This window comes from Pelodiscus sinensis, chromosome 9, assembly GCF_052426305.1.
Source record: "Pelodiscus sinensis isolate ZL-2025 chromosome 9, ASM5242630v1, whole genome shotgun sequence".
Taxonomy (NCBI): Eukaryota; Metazoa; Chordata; order Testudines; family Trionychidae; genus Pelodiscus; species Pelodiscus sinensis.
In genome coordinates, this window is record NC_143060.1 from 24,261,522 (window position 1) to 24,284,511 (window position 22,990).

General features: G+C 40.2%; 1 long non-coding RNA gene across 1 annotated transcript; it reads right to left on the reverse strand.

Annotated features, from left to right (window-relative positions):
* Positions 1-855: 855 nt before the first annotated feature.
* Positions 856-22,484, reverse strand: LOC106731868 (uncharacterized). The gene is made up of 3 exons (XR_012905920.2): positions 22,386-22,484; positions 10,795-10,857; positions 856-5,976 (listed from the first exon to the last, which is right to left on the reverse strand). It is a non-coding gene; the product is annotated as an uncharacterized LOC106731868 (long non-coding RNA).
* Between the last annotated feature and the right edge of the window lie 506 nt (positions 22,485-22,990).

Consider the following 22,990-nt stretch of genomic DNA (forward strand, 5'->3'; position numbering starts at 1 on the left):
GTCCAGACACATTGAGTTCTGTCGACAAAGCAAGCTGCTTTGTCGACAGAACCCTGTAGTCTAGACGCAATCCTACAGGCAATAACACCTTCTGTCAACAGAACTCTGTCGACAGAAGGTGTTATGCCTCATAAAATGAGGTATACCAGTGTCGACAAAACTGCTGAGTTCTGTCGACGTTATGTCGACAGAACTCAGTGGTAGTGTAGACGCTGGTATAGTTTTATCGACAAAAGTCCACTTTTGTCGACAAAACTCAGTAGTCTAGACACACCCTTAGAGTGGAAATCATATTTTTAAGTGATAGCATACCATTAAGTATCAGAGAGGTTACCATTTTAGTCTGTACCTGTAAAAAACAAGGAGTAGTCCTATGGCACCTTAAAGACTAACAGATTTATTTGGGCATAAATGTTGTGGGTCAAAAGCATTAAGTAATATGCAGATTTTAATATCCCCACCTGATAGCAAGTTATAATCTGAACAGCAGAGAGGAGTGCAGAGCATTTTTCTACCTCACAAAGGCATTGAATTGGAGGAGGTGAAGTCACAGCTTTCAAACTCGCACAGCACATAGGGAGAAAACAGAAGCAGAGCAGCTAAATTTATCATAAGTAAAGCACATGCATGGTAACCCTCCTAGAACCCAGTCTACAATTATCTAGGGTTACCATATTTGAACTTTCATAAAAGAGGAGACTCCTGAGAGGGAGTGTGTCAGTATCTACCAATTCACGTTGTATTAATGAGTTATAGTATATAAACACATTATATAGTATAATTATATAGTATATAACACATTAATACAACGTGAATTGGTAGATACTGATACACTCCCTCTCAGGATCTCCTCTTTTTTGAAGTTCAAATATGGTAACCCTACAATTATCCCAAGTCATGTCTATACCTCAGCTGTGGTCATGCTGAACTCTGTCCTTTTGGTCTATGCAAGTCCCCGATACTGGACATCCATGTGAACAAAGATATATCTGTGAAAGGCACTTGCAAGTCCTTTTCCACAAGGCACAACATATAGCAGCACAAACCAGGGCAGAAATTGTCCTTAGCCTGGGCTGGTAAGGAATATCATATCTCCTGCACCTCCCCTAGCATCCTCCATTAGTTAGGCCCAATATCTACCCTCCCATGGTACAACTTGCAAGAAAGAATAGCAGCACACACAGCTTTGCATCACTGGTGGTCAGGCTGGTTCAACAAGGTGAAAGAGCACCTCTGTCTTAGTGAAGGGGAGATAAAAACAGGCCACCAAGGAAAAATTAGCCAACAGACTAAAAAGAGAGATTTGTCATTGGGCTACTTGCAGCTACAGTAAAAATCAAAGAATTACTCTGACAAGCCAGTTTGTTCTCCTTGCCATAGAGACACCAAAGGAATAAAGTACCAGTTCTTTACTTATTAGCAGATACTAGATTACTCAAGCCATAACCTATTCCCAGCAGGAACTTTTCACCCAAATGCCTCTTACACAACTAAGGGAAACAGAATGAAAATATTATTCAATTTAAATAATTGCCTGCTTCCTCAAAAGCTATTGCTCCAGCTGTAGGTAGAAGGTATCTTTTATGCCCACTCTCCTAGCAAAAGACTATAGGCCTGTTAGCTTCTCACATGGGAGAATCAGTTTCCAGCTCTCCAGCTCCAATCATTGATCCCTACAGGAAAGAGAAATTCTGGGAAGGCTAATCCCTGATTACATTTTTACTCCCCTTCCAGAAGAGGAAGTAATTAAATTCAAAACTCCTACATCCCAGGTGGATGCTCCAAGCACTGGGATAAAAGTGAGGCTCCTCCTCCTTTGGCTGGATCTTGTCTGGGGCCCAATCCAGTAGGTATGCTCAGAGTAAGCCTACAGAACCATGCACCACATCTCCTGGTTTGATGATCCAGATGCATAAATCAAGGCTTTCTGCATGTGCTCAGAAGCAGAAACTTAGGAGACTTATGGCAAAAATTTAGGCAGAGGGATTTTAAGTGCCTCTATGGTTAAACGGGAGCCTAGCAGGGCTTCTGCGACTCTCCAAAGTTCCTACATTTTGGGCTTGAGTGCCTAAATAGGGAAGTTAGGAGCCTAAATTCTTTTGGGCAATCTTGGCCCCAAACCATATTGTTCATTCATGTCATGTGTTTCATTCATAGGGATTGAGGAAGTTTCCTTTGTGTGAATTTCTAATAAAGATTTTAGAACATGACTAGTTAGAGCTAGATTGAGCTTTAAGCCCATTCCTTACATGAAGCTTCAACTCCACTGACCAAAGGAAAACTCTGATAAGGTTTCATTTCTCCTCTAGAGAAACAGTTCCCTACAGACCTTCACAAGTACTGCTTGTTTCCCCTTGTGCCTGCTCACCATTGTCTGCTGGTGGATTTGGGCACTGGAGCCAAGGAGCTACTCACCTGCTTAGGAGGGTGGCTCTACCCTACTTAGTGAGGTGCAGAGGCTGGTGTACAGATTAAAGCAATCTCCTGGTCTGATTTGCCCAGGCTCCCTCCAGCCTCATGAGCTGTTGCAGCAGCCAGGAGTAGTCACAGTACAGGAATTTACCCCAGCATAAAAAGGAGCCTTAGGACACCAGTGAATCAGGCCCGAGGGAAGAGGGATAAAAGATTTTCAAACTCTGGGAGATGATAGTATAGATTAGCAACCAGTTGCTCCAAGCATAAAAACATAGCTCAATTAGCCAGTAATTATTCCCTTGGCCCTGGAAAATGATTTCAAGTCACTGATTTTCCTCTAGCCAGTAGGTGGAAGGTACAATTAGTGTACTTTGTGACTAATATTTTGTATGTCTTGTCAAACAATCTTTCATACCTTTGTTTTCTGAACCTGTTTTAAGCAACTCACTCAGCAAGAATTTTACATCTCAGAAATGGCTGTGTTTTACTATAACCCTCACTCCCCCTTTCTAGGAATGACTTCATCTCCCATGAAAGCAAACATCAGAGGGGTGTTTAATATGCTGAAAAATGATGCAACACTGGTGAATTATTGTCAGTTCAATCTGTGGCAGTGTGTACTCTGTAAACCTCACGTTAGTGGGGTTAGTTCTAGGTACAAAACGATGTGTTATATAAATAAAATTAGAGGTATTCTATTGTGAATTAACCAACATATCAATAGTTGTTTAGTTGAGAGTGGGTGAGAAAAATACTTTCCTTTTATACTAGAAAGGCAATGAGAGCAGGGATCACAAGGAAATGGATTCACAAGAGATTGCTAGGAATATACAGTTCATATGTGCATGTATTCAACTTGAGGTGTAATGATGATTACGTATTTTTGAGTACCCAGAACTGTGTTAAAGACCGTACCTGGGGCTGTCAGCCGACCGTCAGGGCAGTGTGTGTGTGTGTGTGTGTGTGTGTGTGTTTCCGAGAAAAGGTTTAATGTCCGTGTCATTACTGCTAGGACCAGGGTCCCGTTGCAGAGGGTAGCCAGCAGGCCAACAAACACCCCTTTTAGGAAGAGCTTATTACACCTCAGATTTTAACTGCTAGAATGCAAGATTCTTTCGCAGCGGGCAGCCTGGGAAAGACTGAGAGGTGCCCCAACTGACCTGTCAGCCCAAGCTCTTCCTATACCTGTCCCTTATGACTGACTGAAGTTCTTTTAAATTGTGCTTGGTTCTGTTACAGCAACTGAAGGAGTCAGGTTAAAAGCTTAAACAGTTACAGGTTTATTAAAAAGACTTATAAATCATATGGTTACAATGGCTATTGCTCTCTTTCTTAACTGTTAGCAAATACAGATTTTAAAAATGGTTACAAAGAAAATAAAGATAGAAAATAGAAATAATGGTACCAAGTGACAGCTTAATCTTTAAAGAGCTCTAAGTCTATGTGTATGCTTAAGACAAAGGACCACATCCAGGTACAATTTTTACCCCCTTCTGTGCCTCTCGGCTCCAGCGTGTTAGGCCAGGGCCAGTCTATCAATTCCTAGGAAAGACGAATACGAGGTGGGCGTCCCCTCGGAACCTTGGGAGATCAAACACCTAACCCGACCAGCAGATAGATGGTAGATTGACGCTCAAAGTAAATGTGCTGCTGGACCCATCTTTATACCCCTGGGGGCCCGTATCTTCTTTCTTATCTTAAGATGCCAAATTGTACTGGTCCGTTTTGTGGCGCCAGTTCTTACAAGTAAGTTTCAAGTTAATTTACACTTGCAAGAGAGATAATTAAATTGTATTAGACATTTTTTTACTGGGCGAGAGATTCCTCCCCCCACGGACGGCTGTGTGTTCGTATCAATATGGGTTAAGTCAAGGGCACTCCTTGGCAGCCTCTTGGTCAGCAATTGGAATATCTCTGTTCATAGCCATTCACGGTCACACAGCCTGGGCCTTCTGCTCTGTGTGCCTTGTATGCTCCAGGCAAGCAAAAATGGATGTTACAGGGGGTTCCTGTCTGGCTACAGGGGTCTGAATTTGCCATGCAGGCAGGACACAAAAAATAAGTTCTGTATAAACAAAGAGAAAGGACAAGAGTAACAATAAAAAGATCAGGCAGCTTCTTAATGAGACATGTACACTTCTCAATGTTGCCAATGAATTACGTAATGCAACTTCAGCTACGTCAATAGCATAGCTGAATCCAAAATAGCTTAATTTGGCTTTTGGCACAGTCTACACAGCAGGAAGTCAAAGGAAGAATATTCTTCCTTTGACTTCCTTACTCCTCATGAAACAAGGGTTACAGGAGTCAGAGTAAGAAGTACTCCAGCTTGACATTATTTTGAAATAATGGCTTACTGTATAGATGCGCTCTTTGTTATTTTGGAATAACGTCCACTATTCAAAAATAACGCTGCAGTGTAGACATGCCCTGCGAGACCTATGAAAGGGTTAACCAGCAGCTCATGGTTGATGCCGTTGTATGTAAGAAACATTTTCAGAGGATATGTACAGACATGAGGATGCATTTGAAGAGTGAAGTCCTTCAATCTTATCTCTCATTAGTCGAGGTGAGGATACAGGGATACATTTCTGAAATTGACCAGAATGACACTGTTCTTCCAATTTCCTTGAGATTGAATTAATATTCCTAATAATTTCATTGTTTATTTCTAGATTTTAAAATGCTGTCACTCCTAACAGCAACTCTGAGAAGCTGTGCTCCCTAAACACATTACTACATCATTAGTGTAATTTACATCCTTATGTGTAGCGCACCTACACTCAATATTTTATGTTGCTAGTGAGTTGCAATTTGAAAGGCTGTTACTGAAAATCAAGATTGAGCTGCTGTCTAGAAGAAAATCTTTACTGGTTGTGAGTGTTCATATATGCTTTTACATCAAGTGAGTGATGTTTGCTTGTATTCTAGCCAAATACAAAATTTGTCTCAGTAGGAACTTCAGCTAACAGTTATACCTGCTTTTGGTCACCGCTTTCTGGGTCTGGATTGGAAGAGGCAGCCTGTGACAGGCCCTGTATCACATTTCCAGTCTCCAGGGTTATTAGCTCAAAGAATAATAATGTTTCCAATCCTCTGTCTGAGATTTGAACCTATGCTCTATGTTCGGTTAATTTGAACTGATCTAACAAAATTTCCTCCTGTAGTTACATTTGACTAATAGCATTCTTCACTCCCTATCCCAGTCTGCTGCATAGATTGCAGTGAACAGTTAACAAGCTGTCAGGTTGTACTCTATTATATTAATTTAATTGGGACAGTATGTTTTCAAGGGGTATTCCTTATTTATCAAATTTGACTACTAAAAAGCTTAGTTTCAGATTTGGGCTCCCTCAGAGACACAAATATGCTACACAAGCTCACCCTTTAAGCTGCAAAGCCCATGCACTTTGTCAGTTACAAATTGCAGTATGATGCATTGCAGTTTTCTTACCTATAGAGTTTCCCAGCCAAATCAAGTGATTGTTCTCCAAAGATAGTCAGCTGGGTAAATGTCAGGAGCTCAAAAAGTAAATTATAGTGCAAATAGCTTTGATATTTCTATGAAATGAAAGTAAAGAATATTTATTTTTAAAATACAGAATTTTATTTAAAACAAGTGAAAACCTTCTATTGTGACCTTTACGAGATTCCAAACAGTGACGAATTTGGTCATTACAAATAACCTTTTCTGGCAGGAGCTTTAGCAACTGGGACTTCCTTGCAGTAATATATGTGAATTAATTTTCTTCCTACAAAAGTGTGCAATATAAAATCCTTTGCAAAACATAAAGTCCTTTAAGATATCTAATCTGCAGAGATACATGTTTTAAATAGGAAAATTTTAAATGATGCACTAGTGGTAATGTCACTTGTATTCAAGGGATACATACAGATCTTTCACAATGAATTGAAAATATTTATTTCCAAAATTAGACTCTGATTCAGTATGGTGTTTAAAGACTCAAATACTGCCACTGACCTGGGATTACTGATGTGCTTAAAATTAGGCACACTCTTAAGTATATTACAGTGTTAAGGCCTTAATGCAAAAATCAGAATGTATTGCAGTCTTCTCAATTTTATTTTAACATTGCATCCCTATTTTGCATTTGTTATACAGGTCTAAAATTAAAAATCAAATTAACAAATGAAGTACGGACACTAAGGAATTAAATAAGGTATCAGTTCATACATAAAATTATAATGCTCTATGCTGGTACTGTACGTTATGGAATAAACATTATTCCATTGAAACTTGCCACAGACAATTTCCTTCTTCTATTAAGAATATTGGATAGTAAACACATGACTGGCACTTAATAAACAAGTCAGTGGAAATACAAGAATGGAAAAACCCCAAAATCTTGAGCAAGGGGTTGAAAAGTGTCAGCAAATAGGAATGAAGCATTCTGTAAAAGTAAATTGTTTATTTCTATTTTAAAAGGTCCAACTCAATGAAAAGCCTGGAACTATTAACAGGAACTCAAGTACCACAGTAATGCACTATCATGCAGCTAGACCCAGTTTAATGTAGATTTAATATTGGTTACATCACCAGCGAGCATGTGAAGTAGTAGCACCTTAGTCACTTTAAGTCCCTAGGTTTTAAGATGTCAGTCAAGGGTTGTCAGGACTTTGGATGAATGCCCTTTATGGTGAGTTTGTGTAAGACTCTACACTAAATACATACATGTTCAAATAAAGTTGAGATTTGCCAATGTGCTTTAGGGGATTTAGCCACACATACTGCATTACTTTGAATGGAATCACATGGCTCAGTCCCTAGTTCACATATGAGATTTTTTTTAACTACCTAGAAAGACTGAGTTAACTTGTATGAGATGACAAAAATTGTCATTGGCAAGCTCTACATTTTCCTAAAGCAAATTCTGCCTTAAAAACAAGCCCTTAGAGGCCTTTGATGGAAGAGTAGGTCAATTTGTCATCTTATAAACTTAGGCTTGATTTAAATTAAAAAGGGGCCTGAGCTTTATAGATTGTCTTTTTTGGGGGGGAAGGGGTGCAGAAATGTCACCTTTCCACAGTATGGTTATAAAAAAAGTGTGTCAAATTCAAGCAAACTAAGATCCATCATTTTCACCCATTCTTAGTTGTCAAGTACAATTTCAGTATTTTTCCTTACATTCAAAATGACTTAGAACTTCACACTGTCATTAATTTAAATGTCATTTATCCACTAAAAATTGAAGATAATAAATAGGAAATGAGATAACAGATTTGGGGGTGTAAACTTTGTCCTTTTGTGCCACCTTTCTAGCATTAAAACAATCATACTAGATAAAAATTTAATGTTGCATTTATGTGCAATCACTCATTAGAAAACTACAGGTAGTTTAGAAGAGCACAAATCTATCTGATGAACACCATTAGTGGTTGCTCAGCATTTCTTCCTTCTTGTGCAAGCTGTTTTTTCCACTTATTTCTTTCTACACAATTTTTTTCCCTCTGACCTCCCACAATCTTGTTCACTCTACATCCCTATGCCTCCCATAAAACATCATCCCTCCCTCATATCTTAACCCCACAACCCTGCTGCTTTTTCTCCATGGCTACATCTACACTGCAGGCTTTTTGCGCAAGAAAGCCTGTTCTTGCGCAAAAACTTGTGGAGCATCTACACTGCAAGTGTGTTCTTGCTCAAGTAAGTTTATAGTAAAGCGTTGGAACAGAGGGCAACACTTGCACAAGAAGGCAGTGTTGAGAGGCAATAGGGGTTTCTTAAACAAGAGAGCACCCACACTGCCCTGGATGCTCTTGCACAAAAGCTCATGGCAGTGTGGATGTGCTCTTGCACAAGACTTTTTGTGCAAGAACTCTTGAGCAAAACAGTTCTTGCACAAGAAGCCTGTAGTATAGACGTATGCTTCCCCATATCCTCTGTCACCCTCACACTCCTTTTCTATACAGCCCTTCAACTACTTCTTTGCTCTGAAGGACATTTCTAAATGGTGTATTGTGGGGATACTGGAATAGAGCTGTAGGAGACTTGAAATGTGGAAAAAGAGTTTGAGGGAATAGGGTTTGGTTAAGGGTGCCACCTGTATGAACACCATGGAATAGGAGGATGCCTACTGCCTCTGCTTTGAGGCATCAATCTCTGAAACACTTCCCTGATGTTATTCCTGGCTACATTGTTTAGTTGTTTTATTGTTCAATAAATTACTTCAACACACCCAGTTACAAGACCTGGATCTGAATCTCTCAGTTCATTTCATTACTTCCCACAGAATCAGGCACATAGAAGTGCTCACTCACCACAGAAGCACCTTCTTGTAGCTGCTATGCCTGGCTATTTCCCTACCAGCAGTCACAGTATGGCTGGAGTGGTGTCTCTTTGACCTAGTTGGCCTTCTGGACAGGTTATACATTAGTCCATCCCTTCCAGTTGGGCACAAAAAGTTTAACCAGTTATAATCCAATGACAAGTTTTCCTTCTGTCTCTGAGTTCTGTGGGGGTTGGGGAACCCAAGCCCTCACTCCACTCTGTGTTTACTCTAAGGATCCTAGAGCTAGGTCAATGCCTACTAGCATCCAGAATTATTTCTGCCCCAGAAAGCAAATACAAGCCCTGTTTCTCTCCCCCAAGGGCAGGGGGTGGGCAAGGGCTTGCTCCTGACTTTATAATCACCACCCAGGACCCTCCCCAGCTGGGCTCCATTATTAATCAAGCCTAGTTTGCTAGCTCTCTCTCCCAGGTGCTCCCAAATATGTTAATTGGCCTCTCCTTCAGGATTTGTGTCTGGGTATACCCCCTGTGCAAGACACCTCGTCAACCTCCTCCTGGCCTTGGCGAAAGTTGCCATCTACAACAGCAGGAGGAGGATGCTAGACGAGGGGGTTCTCTGCGACTGTGGGGCCTATTTCCGCTCCTCCCTCGTGTCACGAATCCGGGCAGAGTTCCTCTGGGCGGCGTCCACTGGCTCCATCGACAGCTTTGAGGAGCAGTGGGCGCTGTCCGGGGTTCTCTGCTCGGTGTCCCCATCCGGCTCCCTTATTTTGAACCTCTAGCCCGCACTTCTTGATCCTTTAGTCATTATTTGTCCCAAGAAATCAATTGAACATGGGTCCAGTGTCCCTCCCATAAGGCTGGGGAGGGGCTTTTAGAAGGTGGGCGGGCTTCGCCCGCCCACCATCCCATGATTTCAAATAGGCCCTGTGCAAGACAGATTTTAGATACTAGATGCAAATCTTGAAATGTACATTAGGCATACAAAATGGCTACTGTTTTTCTTCCCTGTTGCCCAGTAACTGTCACAAAGTCTGTCTAAGCCTTCCCCTTTTCCTTCAAATTTTCCAGCTGCCTTCAGTAGCAGCAGGTTTTATATCCTCAATATAGAGGTCTTTCTACTGAAGTTAATGGGAATAGGATCAAGTCCAAAGACAAGAAATGGGTAAAATTAAAGCAGCATTCACAACCAGCCCCCCAAGATGGATTCAGCAGTCATGTGAAAGGTTAGAGAGGGAGAGAGACCCAGAGTAAAGAGCAGGAATTATATGAAAGAGGAGCTGAGGAAGATAGTGACTTAACCTCAGATGTCAGACCTTCTACTTAAACTTCATCTGCAATACAAAAAGACTTTTTCTGCCTTCCTAAAAAGGCTTGTGTCAACCTTAGCAGCAGTATGAAGCTCTGCAATGTATTTAATTGGTTCTCTTTTTCTCCTGTGTTGAATACATTTTGTTTTATTTAACCCAATAGAAGTAATTGGCTGTTCTTAAGGTAGTTTTTGCAAGTCATACTGAAGAGAGGCAACTGACCCTTTTATCACCAAGATGAGGGGTGTGAGGCTCAGAACAGCCTGAGGTGTCATTCAAAAGACAAACCATAAGATCTCATATTGCAATAAACTTTCTGATTGCAGCATAAGAAAGCCCAAAATGCTAAGGAAGGGAGTTGTGTTTAAAGGTGAAAGTATATTTAATCTTTTCTTTTCTGTATACTCAGCTTTCACCTCTCAAGCACATTTCTTATTATCCCATTGCATTTTTCCACTCAGTATTTCTTAAACTTTGTAAGAAATGTAGTAAGTTCGTTAAAGTATAATTTTATTAGCTTGGCTCCAAATTAAAATAAAATTAATATTAATGACCCAGTTTCACTAGAAGCGCTGAGAAATGTTACCATATAAACACAATAGAACTTTTACACATTAATAGGGTTCTCAGTGGGCTTGATTTCTGGCAAGGTTTCTAAGCAGTGGTAAACATTGCTTTTACAAAACTTTTATTCATAAAATAGAAATTAATAGAAGTGATTTTGTAAAGGAAGCCAAAGAATCATTAGCATGTAATTGGAAATGTACTAATGATTACTATTATGATTATTAATAATGATAATTTGCATTTGTACAGTACCTTACATCTTCAGTTCTCACCAGCTTGTGAGAATTTTGCTGTCTTCCATTATCTTTGCCTCTTCTGCAAGTAAAATAGATGGAACCCAAAGATCAAAGAACCAGCTGTACATTAACCCAGCAGGGATGGTAGGGATTGGGATTTCCCCCCAAAATGTATTAGAACACATTATTTAGGTTTCAGAGCAACTCTGAGTGCATATAAATTATACAAAATACTAAGCCACATAGTCATCAGAAATTTGTTTTAAAGAAAGTGGGAAATGGCTCTGAGAAAACTTTTCATGGAAATATCTCTCTATGTTCCAGTGTGCTCCAAGTCAGAGTCCATTTTGCAGAAAGTGATGAGTGGGTAATTCTTCCTCAGATGCCCTGAGGCTATTTCAGAGATGTTGGCCTCAGACTGATCTCATCCATATTTGTGCACTTAATTGACTGATCCCATAGAAATGGACCCTTCGTCTGGTATTACATATGTACATTGAATAACTGGACCTTAAGTGACTGGATTACATGCACAAATCTACTTATCTATTGGTGTGGTGTAAACACTAAGGCTACGTCTACACTGGCCCCTTTTCCGGAAGGGGCATGTAAATTTCATGAGTCGTCGTAGGGAAATCCGCGGGGGACTTAAATATCCCCCGCGGCATTTAAATAAAAATGTCCGCCGCTTTTTTCCGGCTTTTAAAAAAGCCGGAAAAGAGCGTCTACACTGGCCCCGATCCTCCGGAAAAAGCGCCCTTTTCCGGAGGCTCTTATTCCTACTTCAAAGATATTTCCACTTCAAAGTAGGAATAAGAGCCTCCGGAAAAGGGCGCTTTTTCCGGAGGATCGGGGCCAGTGTAGACGCTCTTTTCCGGCTTTTTTAAAAGCCGGAAAAAAGCGGCGGCCATTTTTATTTAAATGCCGCGGGGGATATTTAAGTCCCCCGCGGATTTCCCTACGACGACTCATGAAATTTACATGCCCCTTCCGGAAAAGGGGCCAGTGTAGACGAGCCCTAAGGGTATGTCTATACTTGTACCCTCTTTTGAGAGAGGGATGCAAATGAGACATTCAAAATTGCAAATGAAGCCGGGATTTAAATATCCCATGCTTCATTTGTATATTCGCATTATGGTGCTATTTCGCAATAACAGACACTGTTAAGACGTGGTTATTTCGAGAGAAAACCCTTCTCTCAAAATAACCCTTATTCCTCATACAATGAGATTTACCAGTTATTTGCCCTTCTCTCAAAATAACTGGTAAACCTCATTTTATAAGGAATAAGGGTTATTTCGAGAGAAGGGGTTTCTCTTGAAATAACTGCGTCTTAACAGCGTCTGTTATTTCGAAATAGCACTATTTCAAAATAGCACCAGAATGCAAATATGCAAATGAAGCGTGGGATATTTAAATCCCGGCTTCATATGCAATTTTGAATGTCTTCATTTGCATCCTTCTCTTGAAAGATAGACAGAGACAGAGAAGACAAGGTCATACAGGAAGTTCTAAGGTAGTATCTTAACCACAATAGAATCCTGCCTCTAAATTACAGGCATGCAATATCAGAGGTCATGATTGAAAATTTGACCCTGATATAATATTGAGTCCTCTCTATGCCTGTGACTTCTTTGGATCATACATGTTTGGACTGGAATTGTGATAGATGTAGCAATATCTTGCAATATTCTCAAATAAATCTTACTGAATTACATTTAAGTATCTTATGAGCCCTTTGAATTAAATGCAAATGTTATGTATTATTGTCAGTCTGGATGATCAAAGGACTACATTTAACAGGAATTTGGGGGAGGAGAAGCAATGTGTGAAATGGAATGTAAATTCTCCTCCTCTTGTCCTTGCTTACACAAAAACCTTTTGAAGGTTTTGAAGCTGTGCCTTGAGGAGAAGCACATTGTCTTCTGATTACATATTCCCAGAATCTCAAGATGAAAGAGCAAAACTGTATAAAGGACAGGCTGACTTATTCATGTTTGTTCTTGTTCTAACAAACAAAAACGAAACAAAACAAAAAAACACCCCTCATAACATAAGTAAACCTCTGTGGGGGGTATGAAGACTGAACACCTATTACCCTTGCTGGAGATGGAGATGATCACTAGTTTGGAATTACCAAGGAGATGGGATCTTGGGAAAGGAAGGCATTTTTCAGAATAAAATGACCACGAAGAAGTCAATGTTCGCAGAAGCAACATTCTGATATTATTCACGTATATTGGATAACCTCAGTATCTCAGATACAGCGGCGTGTTCATTGTTGATCAATGCTGACTTTTTATTGGTGATCTCTATGTGCACAAAACAACATTACAGACATGGGGCACCAATTTCTGCTCTATGTTTTTCAGATTAAGGACTTATTCCAACTGTCCACTGGGGTGAGTTGAAGGTCTCCCATTGACTACAATGTGAGTTGGATCAGTCTATAATTATCCTATGTCAGTAGAACTGTTTTTACATAGTATATGCCATGTAGGCAAAAGCCACATGATCCAGACCCAAAATAGCAATTTAAATACAATTCAAATATCACCAGTGTGATAACTTCAGAACGAGGGCAGTATATATAGCCTATGCCTGGCAATGAAAAAAGACTCTAGAGCATTCATCACAGCTTGTAATCTGGGCAACTCTGTTGGGAGGTCTGTAAAGTAAAATGTTGTCATAGTAAAACAAAGGATGCAAACAATATATAAATCTCTTCACACTAAGACATTGGAGGCCAAATATTTATTAAATAGTAATGTGGTTTTCTAACTGCATGCAGATGATGCATGCGATACAAAAGACAGAATGAAGATAAATACTGCAGCAACATCTGTAAAAACACTGTGATCACCATCAATCTGTATTTCAGAAGAATGAGCAATGCCTCTGTAACCAGGTGCTCCAGTTCATAAAAATTCCTGTGATGAGACATTACATTTAAAAATAAATGTTGGGACACTTATGTCTGAGCCTCTGTCAGGCAGGATAAGCAAAATCAGAAAATAAAGCCAGGTAGAGTTGAGGATTATCAGCAAAGCAGTGAAAATTGAGTCCATACTGTAGGAAAACTGAAGCCATTGGGGTCATATAAATACTAAAAAGCACCAAGCAAAGAACAAAGCCCTGAGGAACTACATTAACTTGACCTTAATACTTCAATGCATAAATACAAATTGTGACCATTTAAGTAAATAAGAAGAAAACTAGGTAAATACTGAACTAGGCACTCCTACAAGGTGTTTCAATTGATCTGAGAGGACCTCATGATCTATAGTCAGCAGTATTTAATACAAGTCTAGGAGCTTGATTTTGATGACAAAAATGCAAGCACACATCGCTGCACATACACTGAATGGTTTTTGCGAGACATCAGATTTGATCTGTAAATGTACATAAATATAAAGAAATTCCTGAAATCAGCCTGTAACAAAAGAATACACCACAGGCTTTAATAATGACTACCTTGGTTCAGTGACCTGACTAAAATCCAGCAGAAACTTGCTGTAGTGTATAAAGTGCACCAGTGAAGAGGAAACCACAGCTGCATCAACCCCCTTCCCAGAACTTCTGTCTTTAAAGTGAACTAAGTGCACATTAAAGGTGCTAGATTGACTGAAGCCCTCTATCTACAAAACTTGTACACAATGGGTAGTATTCATTTGAATATAACATAAAACACATACCTGGCCTATTATTATTTTTTAGTACTGTACATTTGTGTGACACAGAACAAGCAAGCAAGCAAGCAAGCAAGCAAGAAAGAAAGAAAGAAAGAAAAACTCACCTGGCCTTGGAGCATTTATAATTGTAGGGTAATTCTACACTGCAATCCAAGGTATGATGTGGCTCAAGTAACTATACCCATGGTAGCATGGCTAAAAATAGCAATGTTGTCCACAGCAGCACAGGCTTCAGTACAGACAGTACAAGCCCACCGAGTCCTCTTCTAGGATGTACACATATTGCTGGCCTTGCACTGAAACCTGTGCTATTGTTTCTTCACGGCTCTTTTTAGCACCGCTAGCTAGTTTAAAGTAAATGAAGGAGGCCTACATGAGCTGCAGTCACATCTCCACTTGCTATGTAGACACCCTTGAGACTATACAAATACAGGGCATGAAGGGATGTGGATAGAGAACGGGGAGGCTTAAAACAAATACCAATTAACCGGGCCCATATAAAGAAAGCAAATCCTAGAAGTTCTGAGATTCATCAGAAGAGACAGAATTAGGGACTGCAGGAAGGTATAAACTTGGGGTATGTCTACACTGCAGGCTTTTTCCACAAGAAGGCAGTGTGGATGAGCAGCAGGGGTTTCTTGTGCAAGAAACCCCTATGGCTAAAACGGACATCAGAGCTTTCTTACACAAGAGAGCGTCCATGCTGCCATGGACACTCTTGCACAAAAGCACATGGTAGTGTGGAATTTCAGAGACTACCAGCTCTTGCGCAAGACCTTTTGCACAAAACAGTTCTTGCGCAAGAAGCCTGCAGTATAGACACAGCCTAGATGATTGTTGGAGAATAACAGAAACTTAGAACATTAACTTTATGTGAAGTTCAAAACTACCTTTTCCCTCTTACTGCAGAATTTCAGAGACTACTAGCTTCTCTAGCCCAGACACGTCTTCGTTTAAGCAACCATTATTTGATACAGTTATATTTTCAGGAGACAGGGAAGCTCTGTTATTGGAGTGCCTTGTGCACAGACAAATGAGAGCCTATAATCAAAATAAAGTCAACTGATCTTCATTCCAATTCCATGCACCATTCTTCCAAAAGAAGAACATAATTGGGACTCCACAGACTGGATAGTGCTCACTCATGCTAGAATGGGCAGCGAAAGTTATCTGGTTTCATTAAGTGCCTGGCAGCCACAACATAGCCTGAGGGAAACCCTGAGAAGTGTTATTTAGTAACAAGCTCATGGAGAGCTAAAAGATTGGGCCACTGCAGTCAAAACTCCTATACCAGATGCCGGTGACACTCCAAATCAGGCAGGGGAATCAGTACTTGGGCTGAAGAAAAATGGATAAGGCCTCTCCACATTGCTCCACCTAAACTGTTGACCAAAAATCCAGCCACCTCGTCTCAGTATAAATAGACAAAGATGACACACAGACAAAACTAGGAAACCCAAAGAATTCAAATGTGATTAACTGACATTTCATTTATTTTAGTTTTGGCAAAGGCAAAGTGGAAAGCAGATTTTGATAAACAAGCCACATTGTATAAGACAGCTGAATGAAGAGAAAAAAGTTCCCAGAATGTTAGGACCAGTCATTATAGCCCAATCAGAATTATTTTCACCTCAGAAGTCAATAGGTTGCAGTTTGTCACAGCCATTTTATACCTTTCAGAAATACAGCAGATGTTTTTCCACTCAGAATCTACTCTCGTTCCTCCTCCTCATTTTTTCCTCCCTCCTCATTTCTTCCTCCCTCCTTTGGTGTCTTGCTTGTTACCTTAGTTCTTATTCTGCATATAAATAAGGGGGCAGGGAATTAAGGTTGTACTAGTAACTGTAATAGAGTGCTTGACTTTGAAATGTCAAAATCTCGGAGTGCTTGACCATCTTAATATAGCAGAAAACAGAGTTTACCTTTCATACTCAGCATATGTCCATGTACTTCACAAGGTATTTAGTTAAATATTGCTGATACTATGCTTATGTAAGGAAACAAAGCATCTATTATGGACTTAACTGCAGCCTTAGATGTCAAAGTGTATTTTATTATGAGAGGGAATAGCAAGCAAGTTATTTTCAAGAACTATTCTGGGATATGTGTGTATAATGCACCCATAAATTCAGGGGATGAGAGAAAAGCTTACATCGCCATATAGATATTTATTGTAAACAAACACAGAAAATATGCTTTTCGTGGAACGAGATGTACAGCTAGTTCGGATTAGGAAGCCTAATCCGAACTAGCTAGTTCGTGCCACGTGTAGCCACACGGCACGCAGTCCGAACTAGCCGGCATTTAAAAATGGCGCCGGCCGGGATCATGCAAATGAAGCCCGGGAAATTCAAATCCCGGACTTCATTTGCAACTCCGTATGACTACATTAACCCCCCTAGTTCAAACTAGGGGGGTAGTGTAGACATACCCTTAGAGTTCTTTGAAGGGGTTAACAAATATGCGGACAAGGGGGATCCAGTAGATATAGTATACATGGATTTTCAAAAAGCCTTTGACAAGGTCCCTCGCCAAAGGCTCTTGTGTAAATTACATGGCCATGGGATAAGAGGGAAGGTCCTTTCTTGGACTGAGAACTGGTTAAAACACAGGAAACAAAGGGTAGGAATAAATGGTAAATTTTCAGATTGGAGAGGGGTAACTAGTGATGTCCCCCAAGGGTCAGTCCTGGGACCAATCCTTTTCAGCTTATTCATAAATGATCTGGAGAAAGGGGTAAGCAGTGAGGTAGAAAAGTTTGCAGATGATACAAAACTGTTTAGGATAGTCAAGACAGAAGCAGACTGTGAGGGACTCCAAGAAGATCTCACCAAACTGAGTGATTGGGCAACAAATGGCAAATTAAATTTAATGTGGATAAGTGTAAAGTAATGCACATCGGGAAAAATAAACCCAACTATACGTACAGTATGATGGGGGCTAATTTGGCTAAAACAAATCAGGAAAGATCTTGGAGTTATCGTGGACAGTTCTCTGAAAACTTCCACGCAGTGTGCAGCGGCGGTCAAAAAGGCCAATAGGATGCTAGGAATTATTAGGAAAGGGATAGAAAATAGGACCCAGAATATCTTACTGCCCCTGTATAAAACTATGGTACGCCCACATCTTGAATACTGTGTACAGATGTGGTCTCCTTACCTCAAAAAAGATATTTTGGCCTTGGAAAGGGTTCAGAAAAGGGCAACTAAAATGATTAGGGGTTTGGAACGGGTCCCAGGTGAGGAGAGGTTAAAGAGACTGGGACTTTTCAGTCTAGAAAAGAAGAGACTGAGGGGGGATATGATAAAGGTCTATAAAATCATGCGTGGTGTGGAGAGGGCCGATAAAGAAAAGTTATTTATTAGTTCCCTAAATAGAAGAACAAGAGGACACCAAATGAAATTAATGGGGAGCAGGTTTAAAACTAATAAAAGGAAGTTCTTCTTCACACAGCGTGTAGTCAACCTGTGGAACTCCTTGCCAGAGGAGGCTGTGAAGGCTAGGACTATAATAGAGTTTAAAGAGAAACTAGATAATTTCATGAAGGTTAGGTCCATAAAAGGCTATTAGTCAGGGGATAAAATGGTATCCTTGGCCTCTGTCTGTCAGAGGCTGGAGAGGGATGGCAGGAGACAAATCACTTGGTCATTGTCTTCGGTCCACCCTCTCTGGGGCACCTGGTGCTGGCCACTGTCGGTAGACAGGATACTGGGCTAGATGGACCTTTGGTCTGACCCAGTATGGCCGTTCTTATAAGCCAATGGCACTGATGGCCAGTGAGAAAGTTGGAGTAAGTTTGGATATCACCACAGAACCATCCTCCACAGGAGAGGCCACGGTGCAAAAGGCTTTTTGGAACAGAGGCAGTGAATGCATTGAAGCATGGCTACACCAGCTATTCTCTCCCAGAGATGCTGGGCATTCAGGTCATGGAAGTTACTGCCTCTGTTATCTGTGGGGAATATTTCTTCAGGCTGAAATTTCCAAAGGTCCCCACAAGGAGTTATATTCTTGACTTCATTGAATTTCAATGGGTTTTGAACTTCCTTAGGCTCCTAGTCTGGTCAGGGGAGCATAGTCTGGTCAGGGGAGCTGTGGGTGGAGCTGAGGATTTGGCCTTATATATTGAATATTCTCTCTGAGGACCCAGATTCTATCACCGAATTTCTGCATCCATACATCATAAAGCAAATCTAGCTTTACACAGGAAACAAAACCTGTTACAGAAATGGTTGGTGTTTATACATCTTTATTGTTCATAAAGATTGATATCTATGTCTCAAAGTGATGGAAGATAAAATAGTATCACTGACCTTGTTAGAAATACTTTAACGTAACATACCAGGAAAGCAGGTATTTATATAGTGGGGAAACTGTCATTAAAGTTGATAGCATGCTTCTATTGTTTGACCAAATAAGTTCCTGAGGGCTTATGTGTCAGCAACAAAAATCATGTTCTGAATATAGAGTTAGGTAAGGTATAGAAAAGTAGTGAATTATAAACAATTCAGTAAAAAAGATGTAATGGTAGAAAATGAATTAGAATTACACCCTGCAGTTTTCTAGAAATGATGTAGAATATTATATATACAGTATATCTCTGCTCTTGAAGGTGGAAATGCATTTTCTATCATTATCCTACTATGCTAAGTAGCATAAAACAAGATACACTAATGGCAAAGATTTTGACAGTAGCTAAAATAGCCTATAGCAGCTATCAATACCCTACCTGTTAATGTTACGTAAAATTAAAAGACCAGCCTGAGGAAATCATCTGCCACATGGCTTGAAAATAGTTACTAGCCCATAGGAGAGAGACAGAAGACTCTTGCTCTCCATTTTAATTTGTTCCAAAAGAAAAGAGCACAATGTCATATGTAAAGCAAAGGATGTTAACATGCCATTGCTAAGGTATGCATTATCTTGGTTCTCTGAAAAAAAATCTTATAGTCATATAAATATTTATTATCTTGCACTGTTATGTAGGTTAGAAGGGTGCATTAGTAGCAAAAAATGTAATGGCTTTTAATAATCTGATTTCAGTCAATAGAAAGATATCCTTCGGCTAAGAAAAGGAAGATTGTGTAAAGAATGCCAGATCCACAGTTCTGTGGTAGTCTTAGCTTAATATGACTTAGAAAAGCAGATTGTGTTCTTCTAATTCTAGCAATGTCCACAAGTGCCAAAATCTTTTTTTCCCAAGAATAATATGTATGTGTATACCTGACCCAGTGCAGGGAGAGGTAATCTAAGCTATGTTTATTTCAGTGATAACATATTCACTTGCATTAAACCAGGGTGAAATTCACTTGCTCCACCGTGCACTCTGGAACACATAGACTACGTCTACACTGCAGGCTTTTTTTTTTTGCGCCTGTTCTTGCGCAAAAACTTGCAGAACATCTACACTGCATGCACATTCTTAAGTAAATTTACAGTAAAGTGTCAGAAAACAGGGCTCCTTACACAAGAGTTATTCCTCTCCCCACCAGGAATAAGCCATCTTGCACAAGAGCTCTTCCACAAGAAAGCGTGTAGACAGGCAGCAGGGGTTTCTTGCACAAGAAAGCCCTATGGCTAAAATGGCTATCAGAGGTTTCTTGCACAAGAGAGCATCCACAGTGCCATGGACGCTCTTGCACAAAAGCACATCTCTTTCACAAAAGCACGTCAGTGTGGACACTCTTGTGCAAGACCTTTTTCACAAGAACTCTTGTGCAAAACAGTTCTTGCACAAGAAGCCTGCAGTGTAGAAGTAGCTATAGAGTGTATGTGTGGCCTGAGTGTCACAGAGGGAGTCTTCTGATGGGCTTTGCATGCAACACCACCCCTCTGAGTGGGACAGAGACACTGTGGCAGCTTTTCCAGGCCATAGGCTCCAGTGGTAGCTCTGTGAAAGCTGTGCTGATGAAGGCTGCACTCAGCCTTCCAAATTTTTCCTCCTTCCCATGGTGTGACTCAGACACAAGAGCCTACCAGAGGAGGAGGGGAGCAAAGGGGGCAATTGCCCAAGGGCCTGGGTTATTTAAAAGGGCCTGAGAGGTTATGACCACCACTGCTGGCAGCATAGTAAGGCTAAGGCAGGCTTCCTGGCCACCCTCACTGTGCACCACTCCTGTTACCATGTCCCTGCGGCCTGAAGGAAAGGGAGGGAATCTGTCTGTGCTGCCCTGTCCTGAGCACTGACTCTACAGCTCCCATTGTCCAGGAAATAAAGTCAATGGGAGCTGTAGTGGTGGTGCCTGCAGGGACAGTGTACGAAGCCTCCTGATCCTTACCCCTTGCCTAGCAGACATTGCCAGAGGGGAATGCCAGACAATTTCAGGAGTTATCTGAGGGGACGCAGTAACTGCTGGTATGGGAACTATCACTTTGTATTTCCTGATATGTTTAAAACTGAAACATAACACTGTATAGCTTGTTTATTAGTAATAAACCAAACCGGTACAAAACATTGTCTTAACAACTGCTTATTTGAATATGAACTTGACAACTTTAAGGTACCCATGAATTCTGAAGCGAAAGCCTAAGTTTTGCTCCTATTGCATTGAGGGGAGAGTAGGCCTATTTTGCAAAGGTAAAATTTAAAGGAACTAACTGACCAAACTTTCAGCATCAATTTCATTCTCCCCTTCAGTATAAAAGTTTAAATAGTATGAGGCTTTCCTTGCCATCAGAGAAATTGTGAAATGTATTTAAAGATATAATGGCCAACATTTCCCAAGAAACATGAATGCAACTCCTATTGAATTAAGTGAATGTGGCAATCTTGCCTCTGACAGCAAAGGGCTTCATCTGGCAAACGTATCAATAAGTAGCCCTTAATCACATGAGTCTCTCCACTGTTATCAACAAGAATACCCCACTGAATAATACAGGACTGCTAACCTAAGTAATAACCTGTAAGTCTATGTTCAGAATCTAGCCAAAATGTTTGGATTTTATTGGTTTTCTGACATTTCTATAAGTTGAAATTATCTTCCTAGGAATGATATTCTGTGACACAGTGGTGTATGGGATTGAAAACTCACATGCAACCTGCTCAAACATAGAAATAATCTTTCTCATCAAAAAGTAAAGATTTTGTATAGACATTAGGGCCGGATCCTCTTGAACAAATTCTGTTGATATGAGGGTGCATCACATATGCAGATCAGCAATAACATATGGCACCTCTTTTGCATTTGACCATGTTTTCAATTTATTTCAATTTGCATTTAATATTTTAATATCAATGGAATTTATACAGTGAAAGAATTAAATGTCTATTTTATTCAGCTTGTGTTACGCCACAGGTCAGACTAGATGACCATAATGATCCTAGCTAGCTTTAAAAAAATCTATGAATTTATGGGAAGTCATCAGGGCACAGCCTCAGCTAATGTACATAAGTGCAAATCAGTTAGGTTCAGCAGAGAGCTATCCTAATTTATGACACCGGGGATGTATTCCAGCACTGGGAGCTAAAATTCAGAAGTGGTACATGAGTTGGTTTTGGAAACTGATTTGGAATGGGTTTGAATTCAAATCAAACCTATTTTTGCCCTTTCTTGTTGCAAAAACCAGCTGTGGTCAGATCTGCCAGCGATCTTGTTTTCTATGTGAGATTCTTTTATACTAGATATCAAGTATAAAAAAAATCATAGTGATTACATAAAAGTAGAAAGGACTGACTAGAGCACCAAGATAAAGCCTGATTCTCATTTACACTAAACCACTTTACACTGCTCTGGAAATGGAACAAGGTTTCAAGTGGCTATGATTACATTTACACTCGCTTGAAGGCTCCTTTTCACCACTAGAGCTGTGTAAAGAAGCCTTGGTTTATAAGAATCAGGCATGACAATTCTACCCCCAAAATTCAATATTATTCTCCATGGTATACTTTACAGTGTCTTGTATAAAATAAACTTACCAGAAGCTTTTCAAGCTGCACAAGCTGTCTGGCCTGTTTTGAGTCAATTACAGTTTAATCTTTATCAGCTGCTGCAAAGATCAAACCTTCAGGTTTTACCAACTTCTGCTGAATAAGCAGCCCTAGTGGCAGGATTGTGACACACCAGGGAATCCTGCTTATTGCAAGCAATGTGAGGGCCTTGCACTTCCTCTGACATTTTAACCATTACTCCTAATATATTCTATCTGTTCTACTGACCTCTATTGTAACTGTTTTGTTTTTCCTCTTCTTTTTCCTCTGTATAGAAGCACTAATCAAACCACTGGAGGCATTTCAATCTCTTCCCAGGACTCCTTTAAATTCATTTTTCATTGTAATTTGTAATAAAAATTGCATCAGGAATAGTTTCAATGTTTTCTATATTGTCTCTTGGTTTACATTTAAAGAACAGCCCAATAAGAAAAGATCACATTAAGTTAGTTCTGCTTGACTAATGGCATTTTATCCTTCCCCCTCCCTGCCCTGGAATTAAATACCTGTAGTGTACTCACTTTGGTTAATAACTTACTCAATGAGTAACCCCACCAGTGTCAACAGATTTTCTTCCAGAGTAAGGTACTGCC